The sequence below is a fragment of the Ornithorhynchus anatinus genome, chromosome 4 (assembly GCF_004115215.2).
Source record: "Ornithorhynchus anatinus isolate Pmale09 chromosome 4, mOrnAna1.pri.v4, whole genome shotgun sequence".
Taxonomy (NCBI): domain Eukaryota; kingdom Metazoa; phylum Chordata; class Mammalia; order Monotremata; family Ornithorhynchidae; genus Ornithorhynchus; species Ornithorhynchus anatinus.
In genome coordinates this window covers 7461504-7484474 of record NC_041731.1, presented here as the reverse complement: position 1 = coordinate 7484474, position 22971 = coordinate 7461504, and the positions used below count along the sequence as shown (strand labels likewise).

General features: G+C 51.0%; 1 protein-coding gene and 1 non-coding gene across 2 annotated transcripts in view; one reads left to right on the top strand and one right to left on the bottom strand.

Annotated features, from left to right (window-relative positions):
* The window catches only part of ZC3H3 (zinc finger CCCH-type containing 3), a 245201-nt gene that overhangs the window by 44783 nt on the left and 177447 nt on the right, over window positions 1-22971 (top strand). The gene's annotated exons all lie outside the window — the stretch shown is intronic.
* On the bottom strand, window positions 5921-5993 carry MIR1346 (microRNA mir-1346). The gene has a single exon (NR_034692.1). It is a non-coding gene; the product is annotated as a microRNA mir-1346 (primary transcript).

Genomic DNA, 22971 nt, shown 5'->3' with positions numbered 1-22971 from the left:
CGTTTGAAAGCTTCCTCTAAAATTGCCTTTGACAGGCATGACCAATAGCCAGCTTTTATGGCCCAGAATGGAAATTCATCATTTCTTTTTAAGTTGAAGATCGCTACCCCTGGACTGTGGCATCAGAGTTGCAGGGTCGGGGAGATGCGTTGTCGGCACAGGCCTCCAGAGGTGTGAGGCGAGCCATCCCAACCTGATCAGGAGACTTTTGGCAAAGTCTGAAATGCGTGGGATGCTAGCTTCTCCGAACCAGGTGAACCATGGAGAGATTTGGAGAGATTTATAATGGACAACTAGAGGGAAAGTTTTAGAGAAATTGAGGGAAAAGTGTGGGTGCTTTCCTGGCTATCAGGACTGGTGTTAAGGAGAGCGGCGGTCATTTCTCCGCACCTTCAAGGGTCCTGCTGCCACTCTCAGGGTCAGAATCCTGGTCTGGATGGACCATTGCCAGTTCTCATGGTCATATGTTTCTAAATCAATCAAGCAGTGGTATCTATTGAGCACTTACCACGTGCAGGGCACTGTATTAAGCACTTGGGAGAGTTGACGGGCACGTTCCCTGCCCATAACGAGTACAATTCTAAAGGACTAAATGTGTTGGAAACAGTGGTCCGAGCAGAGGGGGGTTCACCGTATCCCGCTGACCTGCTTGGGAAAACTTCGATTTTGTAGTTGGTAATACAGAAGTGAGTTTGGGAGGGCCGGGGTGAGGGCGGGTTAATATTGGTCGTTATTCATTGTTTTTTCTCAGAAAAGGATTGTTTTCGCAAACAATTGTAAGAAAAGTGTTAGTATTGCAGCTAATGGACAGAGACCGAAAGAGACATTGTCTGAATCTGACTTGCCTACAAGCTTGTTTATTTTCGTCATTTCTGACCTCTGCATTCCAGCGGTGTGTTTGTCAGATGACTGCAGCACCGAGCAATTACACAAAACAAACAAATTCCCCGGCGTTCTTCTGTTCTTGGCAGGGATCAAGCCGCTCTTCCACGTCTGGTGTGGATTGGTGGCAACTGCCTTTCTGGAAATGAGATTTTTGTTTCAGGGTGGTTGAGCAGGGTGGAGGGGTAAAAGGTGCCTCAGGCAGGGTGGGGAGGGTTGCTTTTTTTCTACGTCCTACTCTGGGTTAACGGTTAAACACAGCACCGATCAAGATCTCTCGTGTCTTTCTAATTCAAGGACAGGGCTCATGCGTTCTAAATTGTGGCCTTCCGCATCTACCTGTTTCTGTCTCTACAGCTAATAATTATAATGCTTATGGTATTTGTTAAGTGCTTACTGTATGTCAGGTACTGGGGTAGATGCAAGCTAATTGGGTTGGACACAGTCCCTGTCCCACATGGAGTTCGTAGTCTTAATCCCCATTTTACGGGTGAGGTAACTGAGGCACGGAGAAGTGAATTCACTTGCCCAAAGTCACGCAATAGGCAAGTGGTGGAGCCAGGATTAGAACCCATGACCTCCGACTCCCAAACCTGTGCTCTTTCCCCTAAGCCACACTGCTTCAGGTTGGATACCGTCCACGTCCCACATGGGGCTCACAGTCTTCCTCCCCGTTTTGCAGATGAGGTAACTGAGGCACGGTGAAGTGACCTGCCCAAGATCACACACAGTGGTCAAGTGGTGGAGCCTGGGATCGGAACCCAGGTCCTTCTGACTCCCAGGCCCATGCTCTACCCACTAGGCTACGCTGCTTCTGTAGTTTGTGCAAGATATTTCCTCTGACTCCTGCACCTCCGCAGGAGAAGCCGCGCAAAGCTCACAGGTCTGAGTCAGGTTCTGCGGTTGATTTTATTCCAACTTTCTTCAGCCAAGGCATCTATCGGGTCTCCGCCCAGCTCCCACCTGGCCAGGTAGGCGGGGATGCCAGGTGGATGGCGACACGACAGGGAGGGGTTCGAGGTGTCAAGCCTCTTTCCTGGGCAACGGGCAAGTAAAGGAGCCGAGGGCATCTCGACGATGTTGTTGCAGCTGCGTCCTAGAATCCGAGAAACCCTCCCACGCTGCAGACAAAACTCCTGAGGTAGTGGAGGGAAAGGTAGGCCTAAAGCTTCCTCCCAAAGCCCTGCCTGAGCCAAGTCTGAAACCTGAGTTTCCAGTGCTGCCCCAGTTTTGCAGCCTCTTTTGGGATCAGGATCTCACACATGTGGATGACACAGTGAAGATAAATCCGGTGGCTTGTAAAGTTTGCTTTCCCTTTCTGTAATTAGGGAGCTCTAATGATGCCTCTGGAAATTGCCTGGGTGTAAGCGTTTTACGGAAGGGTTATTGTAGAGCCCCAGAACTGTGTTTATCATCAGAGAAAGACAGAGGTGATGACACTGGGGTACGTCATCTCATCTCACTCTGTCTCTGAAGGCAGGGAAGAGAGCAAGCACCCTCCATGAGGGCGGGGCAGGGCTCGGGTCAGCGGAGACTTTAGTTTCTCCCCGATGAGGTTGCTTTCGGGCACCCCAGCTTTGTGACTCCCACCGGAAATGCCACCGATCGCTGGTTTTGAGGAGGGAGAGATTAAAGGGAAACCTCCGGGCAGACCTGAATTCCTTAGGAAGAACCTGGAAGCCCCAGGAAAGGGGGAGAGATTTGAGCTGGGAAGCAGACTTCTCCTCAGCCACTGACTCAGCTATCAGCTGCTTCAGTTCTCGGGCCAGCCAGGGGCTAGCAAGGCCACAAACTAGGGTCTGGCTGAGTGGACCCCCCTAGAGCCCATTGGAATGTCCCATGCCAAGGCCCACTCTTCTTGTAGGATGAAAAGCTTTGGTTTTACCCCTCTGGGAGATGACAGTGTGCCTGTTGGAGGCCCGGCCATGTACGGCCTGACACTTTTAGGGCTTGGGTTTGGCTGGGTCTGGATCACAATTTTTTTGGTTTTGGCTATGATGGCTTCCCCTGGCCGCTTCAACCCTCAGGCGAGAGGAACTGAAGTTGGAATGGGTCCAGTTTACCTTTTGTCCCCGCATTTCCCTCTGCCCCAACCAGGTTGCGGATGGTCAAGGAAGCCCCTTGGCCATGCCAGCTTTATCAGCTCAACCCTAAGACTGTTTCCAAAAGTGACTTTCACTCCATAACTTTCAATTCCCTGAAAGTAAACAAACCAGTCCCTTCTTTAGCTGGGAGGGGAAGGGTCAGGGGGATCAGATTGAATTCTCTGCGAACAAAAAGAAACATTTTTGGCCGGGGGCAACGAAAGGGACCTGGAGCACGCTTGGTCTCTGTATGGTTTGTTAGGGTTGGGTTTATTAAGCACTGTATGCTAAGCACTAGGGTAGACACAGGGTAATGAGCACAGATGCAGTTCCTGATCTCCTCCCGGGCTTCACAATCTATCGTATCCTCATTTGACCAATTTTAGAGATGAGGAACCAAGGCCAGAGAAGATAGTCATATTTATTGAGTGGTTACTGGATGCAGAGCTCCTACTAAGCGCTTGGTGGAGTCCAGTACAACAGAGTTGGTAATCACATTCCCTGCGCACAAGGAACTCACGGTCTAGAGACGGAGACGGACATTAAAGTAAGTTCAAGATTTCTACATATGAGGATAAGTGACTTGCCCAGCTCACAGAATAGGCGAGTGGTGGAACTGGAACTCAAAGCCAGATCTCCTTACTTGCAATCCTTTTTTTTAATGGTATTTGTTAAGCGCTTACTATGTGTCCAACATTGTTCTAAGCACTGGGGTAGATACAAGTTAATCAGGTTGGACAAAGTCCCTGTCCTACATGGGGCTTACAGTCTAAGTAGAAGGGAGAACGAGCATTGAATCCCCATTTTACAGATGAGGAAACGGAGGCACAGAGCAGTGAAGTGACTTGCTCCAGGTCACACAGAAGGCAAGTGGCGGAGCCGGGATTGCAACCCAGGTCCTCTGACTCTCAGGCCCGCGCTCTTCCCACTGGGCCACGCTGCTTCCTCACAGGTTCTGTAGGGACACCGAACCTGGAGTCAGTGATACAGCGTGGGCGAAAGAACGGAGGGGTCAGGGTCGATGTGCTCCATCGGGGTGTGGAGTAGATCACGTAGTAAGCGCTCAATAAATAACATCGAATGAATGAATGCAGCGTGAGTGTCTTCTAGCCGGGGTCGGAGTGAAATATAAAGTGTGAATATCCACTAGCAGGCCGTGGAGAGAAAGGTGCAGAGTAGGTGTCTACCAGCTGGGGATGGAGTAGATGATAGATAGAGTGCGGGCGGCAAGCCGGTAAATAAGTCCCCCGGAGGCACACTGCATTGTGGGTAATGAAGTGGAAAGGAACTGTCCCTTGCGAAGGGCGGGGGAGTCAAGGAACTCCGGGCAGGAAAAGAGATTGATGGGATGTGCTGCCGTGGGGACCCGGACGTGACCATATCACTCTGTAGAGCCATTCATCTGAGAATGCCGGAATCTGTCAACCTCTCGTGTTTCCCGGAGCAGGAGGGAGCCCCTCTGGGGCTGGAAGGTAGTTGGGGTCGGGACTGGTCCTGAGGACTCCGGTATTTTCTTTCCCACCCCGGAGAGCCGAGGGGCAGCTGGAATCACAAAAACATTTCTCTCCTCTGGCCGGGAGCCCCGGGAACCTCCCGGATTGCCCGGTGCAAGTTGGGATTTGCGAGTCTCTCCCTGAGCCCTGGGAGCCATAGACTGCTTCTCCTAAGAGGAGGTGGTGCTACGTACTCTCCCAAGCGCTTAGCACATAGTAAGCGCTCAGTAAATACGATGGATTGACCGAGTCTGGGCTCAGAAGTCCCCCTGTCACCTCCCTGGACCTGGGGGTCGGAACTCCTGGTATGACCAGAGGCTGGCCTGCTCCGGGAAGGGAAGAGGCGCTCGCCACCTTGGGTTTGGGTGCCGGAGGCGGGCTGACCCCAGGCCTGGATTGCGCGCCTGAGTGGGGCGGATTCTTTCCACTCGGCAAGTGCACACCCTTGGATGTGAACGCTGCTTGTGCTCAAGGTGATTCCTCCCCTTCCAACCTAGCGTCCTTAAGCGAAGTGATCGCAGCTGATTTCTGTCCAAACAAAGAGGTGCCCTTGAAGAGCAGCATGGCCCAGTGGAAAGAGCTTGGGCCCGAGAGTCAGAGGACCCGGGATCTAACCCTGGATCTGCCACTTGTGACCCTGGGCAAGTCACTTCTGTGCGTCAGTCATTTATAAATGGGGATTAAGACTGTGAATCCCATGTGGGACAGGGACTGTGTCCTGTCCAAACCTGATTATCTTGTATTTACCCCACCACTTTGTACACAGAGTTAACGCTTAACAAATACCATAATTACTGTTATTATTATCGTGAGACTTTATAGTTCAGATCAATGAAGTTTCCATAACTTGAGTTGGCCGCAGGTGTAATACAGCTCAGACAGTGGAGTATGGTCCCATTTCTAGCCTGCCTGGCCTAAACCCTTCTTTTCCGGATGGTTGACTTGTGTCGGGAAGTGGCAGGTTTTGATGATTGCCTCTCAGATCCTCCTCAGTTGCTCCCTTTTTTTTTTTTAAAAAAAAAAAGATATTTGTTAAGCGTTAAGGTTGTGTCAGGTGCTCTATTAGAACAGTGCTCTGCACATAGTAAGCGCTTAACAAATACCAACATTATTATAAGCATGTTCCTTCCAAACCAGCTCTGTATGCCTAGATATTATTGTATCATCTCACTGACCTGGCAGGTTCTCTCCATTTGGCCCTGGAAGCTACAGATCCAGAGATGTGGACCAAGTTTGCGCTTCGGCGTTTACTTCAGGCCTTCTCTGTCCAGAAGACCCTCTGATGCTGGGTCGCTACTGGGCAGGTTCGAATGTGCCCTTTGGAATTTCCAACACTAAGGCTCACCATTCCAACACTAAGGCTCACTCTGCTTGTGGCATAGTGTTCAATAAATGTCATTGATTAATCAGTTGCTCCATGGGTTGCTCTGATGTGTAATGAAAACAAAGCAGATTATCTGGGAAGAGCAGCCCCCGCCCCCAACCCACTGTTTCCTGTCCATCTTTTGGTGGAGAACGATTGAACTGACCCCTCTCTCTGGGTCTGTGCCTTAGACATTTGGACCTCCTCTGGCAGAGCTGAGCCGAGCCTTGCAGATCACAATTAGGTCGGGACTGCTCTAGTCCTGGATCCTCCTTATTTGTCCCTGCTGCCAATTCCACCAAAGAAAACTTTAAATGAGGAGTGAGTAACAATCCCCCGCCCCCTCCGCTTCTCCCCAGTCAGTATTAGACCACGTGGGTTTGTACCGGCAGAGCGAATTGTTCATTAAGTGTCTGTTAGAGATCCCCAAATAACAGCGTCGGAAAGGGTAAAAGCAGTCTGTCTTGTTGGGCGGAGAGTTGAACTGACTTCCAAGCCTCTTGGATTAGCATTGGTATTATTGCTGTTGAATAATTCTGGCCTTAAATAGAATAGGCTGACAAGAAGAAGACTTGGTACTTGTGTGGAGTGTCTTCCACCGAGTTGCACCTTTCTCCAAGGGGCAATTTAAGAAGGATGTTTTCCCGAAAATTTGGAGTGGCTTGGAATAGCTTAGAACCTGCCCACATCCTCTAGACAGCAAGCTAATTGAGGGCAGGGAAAGTGACTGCTGACGCTGTCGTGTTGTGCTCTCCCACGCGGTCAGTACAGTATTCTGCCCACAGTAAGGGCTCAATAAATACCCTCAATAATAAGCGCTTGAAACCTACAACACATACCATCCCGATACAGGGATATGTTAACTGCGTGATTTAAAGATTACAATTTAAGCTCCCTCCAGCTGTTAAAAAGTGAAAATACCCAACCAGTAATGATAAATCAGGAAGACAAGTGAGATCTGGGAGGAAGATGGTGAAAGCTTACGTAAAGAATTGGATAGTTTCGGTTGTGCCGACTCTGATGGATAGTGGCTAACGATAATTAAGAAATTGCTTAATTTCTCCACGGAGCCAATGGCTCTCATTGCAGAAAACTCATGGAGGACCGGTGAGGAAGGCAAGAAAAGAGTTTCCGTGGGGTTTACCATTACCAGGGGAAAAATGATCAAGGGAATTCTAGACCCATAAACTTCTGAATTTAGGAAAAGAGTAAACAAATCATCGAAAAACAATCCACGATTGTGGGGAGCAATAACTTGGCTTTTTGAAGAGCAGGTTCTGGCAGATGGGCTCAACTTCCTTCTATGATGGTGTGACAGGCCTGATTAATCTAATAATAGTAATTAGTATGTACTGAGTTCCCACTGGGTGCTCTGAACTATACTAAGCATGTGGGAAGTACAAAATGGAGAAGTGATGCGTTCCCCGCCCCACGGGAAACAGACGTAAAAATATTCACAAATAGAATAATCCAAGTAAGTAACCGAATGTACAGTTGAGTAACATTGTACTCAGGAGAGGTATATATGAGTGCCTAAGTAGTGGAGATTACTACTGGAGGGTTTGTATCATGCTGGGAACCAATGCAGAAGGCTTGTTGGAGGAGGTGGGACTCTAGGGTGGCAATTAATGCGGAGAACACCGTGTTCAGATAGATTTGGGAAGGGAAGGAGCTCCATGCCGGGGAAATAGCATCGACAAGGGGACCAAAGTGAGAGAGGCGAGAGTGAGGTACATTTAGGTTAGCTTCGGGAGGCAGGAACAGACGAGTCTTGATTTTAGTCTTGGCTTTCGATTCCGTGATTCTCCGGTCCCGGGGCCGGTGGCGGTGCAGACTGTGTTCTCACACTTGCTGTGAATCTGGAAGCACAAGTGGCGTGACTGGTTCATGTCCCAGTGTTGAGCCCCTCCCCGCCGGAGAGGTGGCCCGGACTATCAATAGCCTTACAGTGAGTGAATCCACACTGTGGCATGGAAACCCGATGCCCAGGGCCTTTCACACATGCTGCCCTGCAGATGGACAGAAGTATTTCAGACAGTCATTGTAGGCTGCAAGAGGGAGGGCTATTTCTGGGTCTCTGGTTTGTGCTGCCGGGGTGAAGCCCCAGCATGTTTGTTTACATTATTATTTACATTCCTCTCCCACAGCACACTCCCCCCCGCCGCCCGTCAATTCCATCCGACCGGCTGTCCTCTAGGTGCCAGCTTCAGTCGAGGCAGCCTGCAAGGGGGAGAGCTGCCTTGCTGGGGTGCAAGGATTCAGAGGGAACTAGTGTTCCCCGCAGCGTCTGACTGAGGAGAAGACAAGGGGGCCTGCAGCTGAAGGGAGCCCTTAGATCCCCTGCACTAGTGGAGGAGAAGGCTTATGCCAAGGTACCTGTTGGGGTGTTAGGAAGAAACACCGGCCCAGGTTTCCTGGACTGGCCACCCCACTCCCCCCAGTCCCCACCCCAGTATGAGAGAGTCTCCACTAGGGGACCCCAGAGGCCGCCCTATGTGGGTGCATTTCTTTCCTTCCCCAGCTGTCACCTTCCTGAACCAATTCTTCCCCCTCCCAGGCTTTCACCGTATGTCAGGTCAGACCGGGTCGCTCTCATCTCCACCCTCCGCGGCGGATGAAGCCCATTCCGGAGAAAACGGGACCGATTCGCCGACTGCGGGCACCTCCCCAACCAGAGTTCGTATTGACTGAGCACCAGCGGTGTGCAGAGCTCTGTACTAAGCGCTCGGGAGAGTACAGTTTAACAGAGTCGGTAGACACGTCCTCTGCCCACAACGAGCTTACAGTCTAGAGAGGCACAGGAACACACACGCAGGCAAACACGTGGCCGCAGGCACACGCACAGAGGTGGAGGCAGACACGGAGAGGTTCAAGCACAAAGAGACGCAGGCTCACAAAGATGCACCCAAAACTGGGACTATTAGGCTTGGAGTGTGAGGTAGGAGGGTTTGACTGTGGGCAGGGGTCAAGCCCCCCATTCTTTTGTGGGTGTTCTGTTGGATGCTGTCCTTCAACGGGCGGGCGGTGAAATGCATAACGGTGGGGCCTTCTCCCTGCACCTCTGCCGCCATCCCCCTTGGGCCGCGTCTGACCGAGGGAGGTGTTATCGGGATGATTAGTAGTTGTTCTGATAAACACTTATTGAGTGCTGGATGCCCCGCAATCACAGAATTAGATTCACTCTCCGCCTGGGGAGCTGACGATCTAAATATTCCAGGTAATAGCCCGGGCCAAAGTTTGTTGTTCCGAAAGTGCTATTACAATGACTGCGATCGGCAGTTCACAGGAATAATGATTTCTCCTCTTTGCATCTAGTGAGCCCCAATTCCCCCCGGGCCTTGGGCCGGGGCGTTATTTGTGCTGGTTCATATGCAGAGCTTGTTATTGAGATAAATGGGCTGCAACGGTGAGCCCCCGGACTCCCGTAGTCAATTGTAAATATTCTATTGTTTAATGCCGAGAGCAGTACATGTTGTGCCAGATTTCATTAGAAGTTGTTCACCGGGTGGTTATAATTTTCCATGTAGATAAATATTGAATTTCTACTTCAGCTTTATTGATAGATGCCTGCTCTCAGGCTGCCATGTTGTGTTAATTTTTATTAATATGAAAAAATCAAAGGCGGTTGTTATTGTTGCTGCCTTGAGAGTTGCTGTGCTTCTCCTTTCTAGTTCGGGAATCAGATCGGTTAGTCAAAAGGAACATTTTTAAGCCGTGAACAGGGCAGACTATAAAATGAACCTGGTTTGTCACGGAAACCTTTACCGTCTAGGGCAACCCGCCTATTATTCGTTAGGACGTTTTGTGGCCCTTGCATTGTGCAAAGCAGCACTATTCTATACTGGGTCCAGTGCTCTGCACACGGTAAGTGCTCAATAAATATGATTGATTAATTGATTGACTAAACTATGGGGAAGGATAGTGATGCAGTCAGGGTTCCTGTCCCTTAGCCCATCCAAGGCCCCGGGCCCCCTCTGGCAGGACCTCCTGCGAGTGATTAGGAAGTTCCTGAAGAAAGACTGAGGTTCTGGAGTGGAAGAGATTGTACGTGGTTGGGTGTGGACTAGAAGGGGAGAGTTGTCAGAACCTGTTGGGTACTAACAGCCCCCATTTTGTACCGTCCTGGGCAGCTTCTCTGACACAAAAATGGAAGTGAGTGAAAGCTGAGGCCCATGGGAACTGTGGGCTATGAGGCACAACTTTTTTTTTTATGGTGTCTGTTAAGCGCTTACTATGGGCCAGGTGCTTTTCTAGGTGCTGGGGTAGATACAGGGTAATCAGGTTGGACACAGTCCCACATTTCCCACATGGGGCTCACAGTTGTAATCCCCGTTTTACGGATGAGGTAACGGAGGCACAGAGAAGTTAAGTTCCCGAGGTCTTCCCTCCTCCTCACGTCACCCCGTCTCAGGACCCCCTTAAACCCTCTGCAGCCATGGGTTCCACAAGGGAGTAGGCCGGGGTCGCTTTCCGCCACAGAAGCGGAGGTTGAGGACCTTTTCCATTTGGTGCCACTCACAGAGATGAGTTTTTCTTCTTTTATGAGGTCTTGGGGTAGAGGTAGGCTCCCATTCCCCCCAAACAGGGCAGCAGAAAATGCCTGCCAACTTAGCAGGGAGACGTCACAGAGAGAGTTAATGCTGGGCCGGCCTCCAGGACCAATTCCCACTTCACATCCAACCAAGGGAAAAATCAAGGTTCTTCTCTGGGCAGGGGGCTGGAGGAAGGTAATAAAAATCGTAATAATAATAATTGTGGTATTTAAGTGCTTACTATGTGCCAAGCACTGCACTAAGCTCTGGGGTGGATACAAGCAAATCGGGTCGAATACGGTCCCTGTCCCACGTGGGGCTCACAGTCTCAATCCCCATTTTACAGATGAGGTAACTGAGGCCCAGAGAAGTAAAGGTCACACAGCAGATATGTGGCAGAGCCGGTGTTAGAACCCGTGACCTTCCGACTCTCAGGCCCTTTCCCTATCCACGACGCCACGAATCTGTGGTCTTTATTAAGCGCTTGCTATGTGCCGAGCGCCGTACTGAGTGCTGGGGGAGACGCGAGATAGTCAGAGTGGCCACAAGTCCCTGTTCTACATGGGGCTCACAGTCTAAGTAGAAGGGAGAGCAGGTATTGAATCCCCATTTTACAGATGGGGAAACGGAGGCACAGAGAAGTTAAGTGACTTGCCCGAGGCCGCACAGCAGGCAAATAGTAGAGCCGGAATTAGAATCCAGGTCCTTCGACTTCCAAGCCCGTGTCCTTTCCCGGAGGCCACACTGAAGGTAGAGGAGAAGGGGTATGTAGGAGTTCAAGGTACATTTATAAGAGCTGGTGTGAAGCCTGGAACTGATGAAGGTGGTTTTATATGATAGCCCGGTGGATAGCTCAGGTCAGCTGGAGCAGTGCCAGGGGAAATCAGCTGCATGTGCATTCCGAATATTTCCTCAAAGTGAACGTTAATAATAATAATGATGGTATTTGTTAAGCGCTTACTATGTGCCGAGCACTGTTCTAAGCGCTGGGGTAGACACAGGGGAATCAGGTCGTCCCACGTGGGGCTCACAGTCTTCATCCCCATTTTACAGATGAGGGAACTGAGGCACAGAGAAGTGAAGCGACTTGCCCACAGTCACACAGCTGGCAAGTGGCAGAGCCGGGATTTGAACTCATGACCTCTGACTCCAAAGCCCGGGCTCTTTCCACTGAGCCACGCTGCTTCCCCGTTTTGTCTGAGAAGAGAGAAAACAGGATAGGAAAGACATCTCATGCAAAGTGACGGTTAAAGTGGCGAGTGTTTGCCTCAGAGAAGCCGAACGGGGGGAGGATTGTTGGAGCAGGAGTAGGTGAGGAAAAGATGGCCAAGTATAGTTTCTCAGAGATGGAGAAAGTCCCGAGATCGAGGCCCAAACCATCGTCACCCCAGAAAAGCTGGGAAGGAGTGCGGGGGCAGAGTGTTCTGGGAGAGACCCAGAATAATTATGGCATTGTTAGGTGCTTACTATGTGCCAGGCACTCTAGTAGCGTCGTTTATAAGTGAAAGACTGATGAGCTGTCTTTTTGTAACTGCTTCAGTTACACGAAGGAGTTGAGTTGGAATCTTGAAATCGGTGAGATCAGTGAATTGGCTTTCATTGGAAGTATTCACAGAATCCCTTTAGATTTGTTCCTGGGCAAGTAGGGGGTAGTCTGAGAAATTTGGGACATTCCACTAATGTGAAAGGTTATCCTTTATTTCCTTTCTCTGACTTGTGCGTTGGCAAGGTCTGTCGGGATCGGGGGCAGGGATTTTTGAGCACTACAAGCCCCACTTCTCCTCGGGAATCGAGGTGAATAGAGTTGGATTGTGAGCGACTTCCGCTAAATGAAATCCCGCCACCCTGCGCTAACTTCATTGGGAATAACGGGACCTAGTACTCTGCCAGAGGGACCCCATCTGGACCTTATGCCCCGTCAAGGGCAGGGAGGTGGCTGGAGGGGCTGCCCGCTGGGTGCTGGATCCTTGCTGAAACTGGAGGATTACGCCCGAAACCATCCCCCGCGGCCAGTGTCTTTTAACAGCTCCTCAGCTGCCCATATGACTGAGGTGAGGAGCCGGCGAGAGGCTCAGTGCTCGAGTCCAGTGCCAAACCACCACTTCATATGGGCAGGGAACGGAGTGAGGTCAGGGAGAGCGGTGCACGTCAGAGGAGCCTGGAATGCCAAGGGGGATTGGCAGAGCTGCGTGCCTGGAGCCTCAGTGACGCTTGTGCCATTCAATAGCCCAGATTCCTCACAGGTAGAGCGGGCCGAATCGGGCCAGCACCATCATAAGCCGAAGCGTCGTTGGCTGGGACCCTCGGATCAATCTTCTCCCGCCACAGTTTCTCCTTTGGGAAATACAGAAGGGAGCCGAGGGGGCTAAAGGGACCTGAACTTTGGTCAGGGCTTTAGGCCGCCATCCTAACTCATGCAGAGCATGGCAGGAATCTTGGATGGTGGAACAAGTCAGGAGGTCATACCTTTGAGCCCCTCTGATGTGGCTCAGAGGCTGCGAGTGCTATTTCTGGCTTGCTCTTGCCCTACGAGGTGACCCTGGCAGGGCCCAGGCCCTCCTCTAGGCCTCAGTTTCCATGCTGGAAAAGTAGACCCTCTTGGCTAGTTCAGTTGCCGGGGACAATGGAATCGGACGTTGTATTCTGGGATCCGGGCCTTCTGTGACCTCTTCCCCAACATGGGCTTCCGGGTATTCTGGTGGGGTTTTTTTAGTACATTTGTTAAGCGTTTACTATGTGCCAGGCACTGTACTAAGCGTTGGGGTAGATACCAGTTAATCGGCATGGACACGATCCCTGCCCCACATGGGGCTCACAGTTTTAGTCCCCACTTTTCAGGTGAGGTAACTTTGGCACCAAGAAGTTGTGATGTGCCTAAGGTCACACAGCAGACGGATGGCTGGGATTAGAAACAGAATTAGAACCCAGGTCTTCTGACTCTGAGGCCCGGACTCTATCCACTAGGCCACCCTGCTTCTCAAGGCTCGTAGGGGGGGCTTGGATATGGCCGTGGCAGCAAATTGAGGGTTTGGGACCGCTCAGGTATCCTGTCTTTGGGACAAGTGGCCCCATCTGGTTGTGGTGACCCTTCTCTCCGGGGCCTCCCAACTCTGGGCGGAGGAAGGCGCTCTGAGCGGGGGCTGGGGTGAGGAGGAGGAAGGAGTACTGCCATCTCCTCTTGAGCAGCATGCCAACCTGTTTTGAATGTCACTGATTTGGACAAGATCCACTGTGGTCACTTTCCCGAAAGAGATGACTGCCTTTTCCTGGCCAAGGTGGGAGCAAGGGTTGCCATCAAGAGCTATGTGAGAAGCAGCAAGTCTTGATGGAAAGAGCACAGGACAGGTGTCAGCAGATGTCGGTTCTAATCCTCTCTCTGCCCGTAGTTTTCTGTGTGGTCTTGGACAAGTCACTATACTTCTCTCTGCCTCATTTTCCTCATTTGTATTTGGGGATTCGGTACCTGTTCTCCCCCTTAGGCAGTGAGCCCCATGAGGGACAGGGACTCTGTCTGACCTAATTGAATTGTATCTACCCCGACGCTTAACACAGTGCTTGGCCCAAGGTAAGCCCATATCGGATACCCCAGCTGTCGTCCTGATTGTGTGATGGCTGGGAATACGGAAATAGCAGGATGTGAAGGTGTAGCTTGAGTAAGCCTACTGCTTTCTTCCCGCCCAGCCCACAACGGTCTGGAAAGCGAGTGATTTTTCTCATTTGTCAAAAAATGGCTAGGAAGGAAATCGGCTTCTTCATGCCCTGCGTCTTTGACTATCCGGTGGGTGAACTTGGAGGGAAGCACAGAATCGGAAACGTGGTTCCAATCTACTGTCTGACCTAGAGCCTCTAGACTGTAAGCTCGTTGTGGTCAGGGAATAGGTTTGTTATACCGTTTTGGTATACCCTCCCAAGCATTTAGTACGGTGCACGTAGAAAGCGCTCAATAAATAGAATTGACTGACCGGCCTGACCCGGCCGGGGGGAACCCACCCATCGGAACCCAGGTAGGTTCCCCTGGTGCAGTGGGCCCGGGGGGGCTTCGTCCCCCGGCTCCCCGGAGGATGGAAGGTGGTTGCGATGGCTTGTCGCTGGGTTTTCCGGCAGTGACCTCAACCGAAGGTCCCGTTCGCCACCCAGCCGTGCCCACCCGGTTTGGGCGAGGGGTGGAGGGGAGAAGAGACCTCAGTCCAGACCGCCAGGCATCGGGCCGAAATCATTAGCCGCCACGGCCCGGGGAGGCTAATTATGGGGAGCGGCAGCTGTTTGGGAAGCAGTTTGCGGGGATTCCAAAGTGAGCACATGCCGTCGGAGCCCGGCGTGGGAGATATTAGGAAATCTGTTCCGCGCCGCCTTGGGTGAAACTGATCTCTACCGAAGAGCTGCTCCTGGGGAGGAGGTGTCGGCCCGGGACTGGCCAAGGGGCTAAGCGGGGGTTCTGTGCTGCGCTCTGCTGCCGCCCCACGTCAGAACCTGTAAGGTGATCAGGTGAGGGTCGCAGGGGTCAGATATTAATAGGCGATTAAGCCGGCGAAACTCATCGGAAACAATAATAATTTGGAGAAAGGCTGCTGCCTTTTCATTGGCCTCGGCAAGGGGCGAGGTGCCCAGCGAGCAGAGACCAGCTCTCCCCGGGCATCTCTGTCTCTGGGGTCGGGCCATCTAACTCCCGCGGAGTTTTTTGACGGACGTGGCCTCCAGACCAGTCACATGCTGAGTGTATTCTCTTCGACAGGATCGTATTAGCTTTCCCTTCTTTGAGATCCAGTGCTATTCCTTGCCTCTCCTCCAGACCTCAGTTTAGGTGCCTTCTGCTGGCATAGCCGAGTCCCATCCCATCCTCTCACCTTCAGCTTTTGGGCCAAGGACACCCGGAATGGAGCGGCAAACTTCTGGCCACGTGGAAGTTCTCAAGAGGAAGCCTAGGCCTGCCTCTGCCCCCTCCTCTCCTGTGGCTCCGGCCTTCCTCTCCCTTTGCCCGTTTCATAGATTGGGCACCCCTTGAGGGACGGGGTCTGTGTCTAATTCCCACCTGTATAGCTCACTGGGGGTAAGGAATGTGCCCGTTCATTGTTATATTGTACTCTCCCAAGTGCTTAGTACAGTGCTCTGCACAAGTAAACACTCAGTAAATATATTTGACCCACCGACTGTGCTTTTTCCCAGTACTTGGCGCAGTGCCCTGCACCCAGCGCTCAATAAATACTATTATACAACGATTACTACCTGTAGTAGCTGTTCTTTTCAGCATTATAACCTGCCACATTTCCGGAAGGATTTCGGCTCTCCAGCCCCACCCAAACTGAACTGCAAAAGCCTCACGTCTAAGTGAAAGGGTTTGTGGCGCTCCCATCTTCAATAATAATAGATATAATAATTATTTTATTTGCTAAGCGCTGACTATGAGCCAGGCACTGTTCTAGGCGCAGGATTAGATACAAGATAACGGGGTTGGACACAGTCCCTGTCCGTCGTAGGGCTCACAGTCTTAACCTCCATTTTACAGATGAGGGAACTGAGGCCCAGAGAAGTGACGTGATTCGCCCAAGGTCACACAGCAGACAAGTGGCGGAGCCGGGCTTCTGACTCCCAGGCCTGTGCTCTATCCACTGGGCCATTCTGCTTCAGTGGTGAAGGTCTCTGGGTTTGTATTACCTAGAAAAGGAGCCCCTGGTGAGACAGGGGCTGTGGGTGACCCAATTAACCTGTGTCTGTCCCAGTGCTTAGAGCAGTGCTCGTCACATAGTAAGCAACAGAAGACGATAAATACAAAATTGGTTAGCTTGGCATGGGATGGGCAGGTCGGCCCTGGAGAAGCGCAGTCGTTGCCGCAGTTCAACCAGCCCCTTGGAGCTCAGAGCTAAAAGACAGGTACGAGCTACTGGGTTCAGGCTTGGAGATGCCGGCAGGGTTAGTTCCTCCGTGGTTTCAGACGGCGGTGTGTGGGTGATTACAATTCATTCTTAAAGCTGTGACCTGAATTGCAAACTTTCGCTCGAACATGGCTTTCCCTCCACATCGCCTTTGTTTTTTTCCCAGGGGTGCAATCTTTAATTAAGCCAGCTTGCTAATGGTGCCTTTTCCCCCAAGTGGGATCTATAGGCTACGTTGGCAGCCAGAGAATTGCGAAGTGGCTGCCTCTGAAATGTGACAGTGGAGGGTTCTCTGCTGAATTACGCAATGGAGCCCCAATCATTTACCGCTTCCTAAATTCCCATCGAATTCCTCCTGCCCCCTTCCTCCCATCTCTTTGTTGTTGTTCCTCTTGGGTTGGACTGAGTAGCATCCGGGTCCCTCGCTCCACCTGGAAATTCAGACAGGGGAGCTCAGAGCGAATGTGTTTCTCACACTAGGATGCCCGGTGGCATCTGGAGAATCCCAATAGCAGCGAGGATTAGGGTTTTATGGCTTGCACGTGAGGTTTTCTCTAAGCTCTGGGTCTTTTTATAGATGGATTATTTCCAGGGCTTTCCTGAAAGGGGATCGCTAACCTTTAAACAAGAGGCCACCGAGTGGTAGATCACCAGACAAAATAGAAAAATCTGTCACCGCTCCAGGCATCGCTCACTCTTCCTTCTGTGATTGTTTCCTTGGGCCCCGCGGTGGTGGTCGGGGGATTGATTTCTGATCTGGGGCAAGTCTGGGGATCCTTCGACCAGATGAGGTTAGCTCGGCAGAGAGTGGCTGGTGGGCATTTAGCCGGATGGTGCGAGTCGTGTGTGCCAAGCCATCCCTTGAGTCTCTGCTGGGATAGGGGAAAGAACTGTTATCCCGAATGGGCATGAGAGTGCTCTTCTCCATTGAGACAGGGAGTTGTGGCCTTGAAAATGTGGTTGCATCCTGATTGGTTCTATCCTCGGGAACCATTTCCCTGTAGACGCACTTGTAATGAATTGGAATCCCGTTCCAGAACCTCTGGAAAAGTAATATGATATTCTTTATTGTGCCATATCCTGCAATAATAAATGTCAGTAACCTATTTTTTAATTTTTGCTAAGGTGATTCAAAGCGTAACATCATAATCTAGACGGTAAACTGCTAGACCTTAAGTTTCTCCTCCAGACTATAAGCCCCTCCTCCAGGCTGTAAGCTCCATCAGGGCAGGGAACGGGTCTACCAACTGTTGAGTAATTGTACTCTCCCAAGTGCTTCTAGGAGGATTCCCTGCCCGGAGTATTCCCCCCGCTGTAAACTGGCTGTCTCAAAGGCGGCGCTCCCGCTTCTGGCCCCAGATTGCTCGCCTCTTTTCCAATTTCCCATCCCTCCCTGAGCCGGGGACGTTTGTCATTTTGGCAATATTCTTTGATTACAGCGGCTGGTGCCGTCCAGAGGTGTGAGCGGTGTTCGGGGAGCGGGGCACTTATAAGACTTTCACAGTCACTTACTTAATGGTGATTTGTGTCTTGACATTCACCCGACACCTGCTCGGCGACCACTAAAACCAAATTAGTATTGATGGGGGGGGAGCAATTACTTCGTCCACGTTGGCGGAGAGCTTAGGGTAGCGGTGCTGAAACGGGCTTGCAGAGCAACCCTTCAGCGCTTTGCGGCATGTGGTGGAGACGTTCCTGGGTGAAAGGCCCGCAGTGGGTGTGGGAGGGAAAAATTAGGGATGTTAGAAGTTTGGATATACCTTTGGACAATAGGCATATGGTAGGCTATTGGAGGGAAAAAATTAGGGATTTTAGGTGTTCCATTCATCCCCGTGAGGATGGAAGTCTAAGGGAGGCAGCTATGATGTCGATGATTATGGTACTTGTTCAGCGCTTACTCTGTGTCAAGCACCGTTCTAAGGCTGGGGTAGATACACGTTAATCAGGTTGGGTACAGTCCCTGTTCCACAAGAGTTCACTGTCTAAGTCGGAGGGAGAATGGGTATTGAGTCGCTGATGCGACTGAGGCACAGAGAAGGGAAGTGGCTTGCCCAAAGTCACAGCAGGCAAGCGGTGGAGCTGGGATTAGAACCCAGCTCCTCTGGCTTCCGGGCCTATGCTCCCTCCACCAAGCCATGCTGCTCCTCCTAGCTATCTCCTTTACCTCCAAGTATTCTTTCTGGACACTGTTGGAGACAGAACTATTGAGTGGAAGGACCAGGGGACTGACCCCAAATAGTATTGCTTGGGGTTTTGGGGTTTATAGTTCAGATGGGAAGGCCCTCGGGGCAGTTGAAGAAGAAAAAGAGAAAGCTCAGTGACCACTCCCAGGATTTCCTCAGCACCTTTCTCTCCGTGGAACTCAAAGCACATCTCAGACCTTAATGAATTTCTTTCCACCGGCTGGGGAGCATTAGGTATCCCACCCATTTCACAGGCGAGGAAACTGAGCCCCAGGCAGGCCGGATTGAAATTGAAATGGTCCGAATCGAAAAAAAACCCCTACTCTCCACCCAGGTCTGGGTTTAATGCAGTCAAAGGACGTCTTGGAGGCAGGTGGGCATGGGGAGGGGAATCTTGCTCACCTGCCTCGGCTGGAGAAGCAAACTCCTTGTTATTGTTGTTGAGAGCCAACCAGATCTGCTGAACCAAGGCATCTCCTCGTTCTCCCGAATCCTCTCGCAGGGCCATAGGAGGCAAAAGGGGCAGACGATGGGAAGCAGGTGTTTAAGTTCCTGGAAGGCTATTTTTATTGAGGTGAGCATTCAGGGTGCGGGCTGGTCTGGGAATTTGGAAAGTGTCCCTCTCGAGATGCTCGGGGCTCTTCCCTGCTCTTGAATTAGTTTAGTAACTGGTGTTCGTAGCCAAGTTCATCCCTCTGCAGTTACCTCAGTAGCTCAGCAAAACATGTCTGCTCTCGGGGAATGATCCTTGCAGCTGCACGAAATGCTTCCTCCAACTCCGACTCCCCCTGCCTTCTCCTGCCCCCAGCTCCCCAGATTTGCCAGATGAATATTCTGTAAGAATATTTGAGATTTAAAAAAAATTCCACGATAACCAAAAGAATGCTTTGAACAGGGCGCTTCCCAGAGACATCCTGAAAGGTGTTTCCTGCCTCTTCTCTCTGTCCTCGGCCTTGGGATAACTGGGTCTTGGTAGTCCACAGTTTGATTAAAAGTCCCTTTTGAGACAGAGGAACCTCTCCTGGTTTGACCCGTGGGGCTGAGTCCCCTCCTCTCTGGAACTTCCCCTCCCATATTTACTGAGCTTGTACTGAGGGGCAGAGCCCTGAGTTAGGTGGTGCTGAGGGTGTATGAGAGTCGAAGGTAATCTGGGATTGCAGGAAAAAGTCTCCCTTTTCCTAGCTGCAGCTTGATCCTGGGATTATTTAATTCATTCATTCAATGGTATTATTGAGCACTTACTGTGTGCAGAGCGTTTGGGAGGGTACGTTACAACAATACACACACGTGTTCCCTGCCCACAGTGAGTTTACACCGGGACTACTAGAATGGCAATCAGGTTGCGGAGGCCCTCATAAGCAATGACAAACAATTCTCGCCAGCAGAGGTAATATTTGATAAATTTTCATTTTCTCTTCCGGGCTGTCAGGCCCTCCCTCCCCTCTCCCTGGATATGAAAGCGCAGCGAATGCTTTTGGGGAGCAGGGCAGGGAGTTTTTGGGGAGAGTAGAGCTGGAGTCCAGCTGAGCCCCTCAGTACTGTGCTGGGAGGATGTTGACAGCAAGAGAGAGGATTGAAGAAGGAGTGACTGAGTCACAGAGGGACTGGACTGCCGATGCAGGAGAAAAGACTCAGGAGCCCGTCTCTGTTCTTTGGTTAATGTGGAGCGGGTAGTTGGCAGAATGAGCTGATGTGGCACCTGCAAGCTCTTGGAGGGTGAAACGGGGGCAGGGGAGGGGGCAACTATCTGTTCGCGCAGGATGCAGGAGCCAGAAACTCTGCAGGGGGCCCGGGGAAGGAAATGAAGCCGAGCAAGCGATGACCTTTGAGAACAGCATTTCCGTCCTGCAGCTCGGTGCATCTTAGGAATAATCTCTCTACAGAGCAGTGGGCAAAGCCCGAACCACCTGACCCAGGCAAGCTCCACTACTGCCCGGGGAGTCTTTCCCACAGTTTCTTTTGGGTCGGGGGGATGGGGAGGACCCACCCTCAATCCTCTCCCCATCAGCATCCACCTCCTTTTTTGAAAGCCAGACGTTTTAACAAGCTGGATCAGCTGCTCTCCAATTTTTCAAATGAAGAATAAGGCAGAGCTCCCTTCCCTCCCCACCTCCACCCCAAAGAGGGAAAAAAGGGGGGCCCATTAAGCTACAGATATTTGGTTTAATAGCAAGAGAGAGCACGCACCCTTTCCTGACAAATCCGGAAAACCCCCTGTAGGGCTGTCAATACAAAGATGGCCTGACAGCCTGGAAGGGAAAATGAAAATTTATCAAATATTACCTCTGCTGTCGAGAATTGCTTGTCATACGTGGAGGGCAGGGTAAGTGAGATTTCTGCTTCCCCCCCCCCCACCACCACCCCCGTCAGCATCATTTGGTAAATCCTCCTCGCAGTACAAGGGAAGCAGCCTGCTCCCCTGTCACTCACGGTTTAGAAAATTAGGTGTTTATCGAAAGCAAAATCTCGAAGCGGCTGCCGGTTTCCTCTGCGGGAATGGGAGCTGTAGCCAATGAGAAAAGGGCCCTCTCAGCAGAAGATGCTAAGATGTGGTTGGATTGGAATGGGGTGGGGGTTTATTTTAAACATCAGCCACTTTTTATTCGAGTGTAAAGATCTGATTATTGTGTCGTCTGGGTTTGCTGTCAGTCGGAAACAGAAACTTTTCCCTTTGGTTCCCGTCTGACACCTCGCTTTCCTCTCCCGGGTTGCGAAACTCGGGCTCAGAGACACTAATTGCTACACAGTTGACTCTGTTTCTGCCTTTCCCGACTGCATGATATTTACAAAGAACAAGTGCATCGGAAATGTGCACCCATTTCTCTTATTACGCTGGGGCTTGCATTCTTTCCGGACCCAGCATTGAAGGAAAACTTGGAGTGGCACTCACCTGGTACTAACCCCTCTAGACTGTCAGCTTGTTGTGAGTAGGAAATGTGTCTGTTATATTGTATTCCCCCAACCACTTAGTGTAGTGTTCTGCACATAGTAAGGGCGCAATAAATAAGATCAATTGACCGACTGACTCGTGTCCACTCCGGCGTGAGTGCTAACGACCTATTCTTCTGACCTCACGTCGCACTGTATCCAGACCGAGGTGCGTTGTCAGAAGAACGTACCCTAGTTCTGCTGTCATTTTCTTTCCAGAACCGATAGTGGAGATACACCTCTGGTAGAACTGAAGGTGTGTATTTAATGCAACGTACATTTAACCGGGAAGGTCACTGGCCCTCGAAGATACTGATGCTAATACCGAATAACATCAAGGTTTACACAAAGCAAGTTAGTTTATCCTAACTGTACTTTGCGTACAGGAACAGAATGTGTCTTGTTACCGAAAGCATATGCGTAAGTGGTGGAAATCTTAGCCAGGCAATGCACGCCCTAGATCTGAAAATGGAAAGCTACTAAGCCCCTCTTTCTTCCCCTGACACCAGCTCTTCCAACTAGACTGTGGGTCTTGGGTCCAGAAGGGAAGGAGCAGAAACAGCCTTTGGCCAATGTGTGGGCTCTTGGCCCAGGAGCTCCTAGGCGGGGCCGAGGGCACATTTAACCTGGCGAAAACCGAATCCCTTTGCCCATTCATTCATTCATGCATTCATTCATTCATTCTTTCTTTCAATCGTATTTATTGAGTACTTATTGTGTGCCAAGCACTGTACTAAGCACTTGGGAGAGTACATTGCAATAACAGACAGACACATGGCTGCCCAGTTGGAGGCCATCTAGTTTCAGCCCCCTACCTACCCCGGTGGGAACTATCCGTTAGCCTAGCCTCCTCTCCTCTTCCCACTCCCTCTTCCATACAGTTTATTTATTTTTGGATATCACAGTCACATTTAGTGAAACGCAGTTCTCTTGCAGCCAGGTTCAGTGTTTGCTCCACCAGTCCTGAAGGCTGGGGTGTGTCATGAAACAGACACTTCCCTTCTCAAGAAGAAAATGGGTGGATATCTCTTTGTGTTTCAAGTAACCCCGCCTGTACCGTGGAGCCGAAATGTAGCCTGCCCCTGCCCTCTGAGTCAAATGGAGCAAATTTGGAATAATCACCAGAGAGCCTGAGTTTAACAGGAGGAGACAAGGTTAAAAGGCATTTAAAATCAAATTCAGTCTCCCAGCGCCCCCGGGGGATTGCCCCCTTCAGATGCTTCTCCACCTCCTGGCAAGGAAGGCTGGATCATAGAGCAGGTTGTGAGCTTGCTGGAGTCCCGAATGGTGTGTAAGCTCGTTGTAGGCAGGGACCCTGTCCACCTACTATGTTGCAATGTGTTCTCCCAAGCGCTTAGTACAGTGCTCGGCACACAGCAAGCACTCAGTAAATACCATTGATGTCAATGATGGTCCAAGTCAACAGGGCAAATGGGGACTGATCCGGATCTCCGGACTCCTTTATTTCCCGTTAATCATCTGAGGGCAGGGACAGCATGGGCAGCCTTCCCCTGAGACAAGCTAGGGAAGATTATGCTTGTGAGGTTGGAAGTTAGAACCTTTAGAAGTGTTTCGTCAAGGTGTCTTCGGCCCAGAGTAAAGACCCCGGATTAAAGATAGAGGGGTGAGGGGCCGA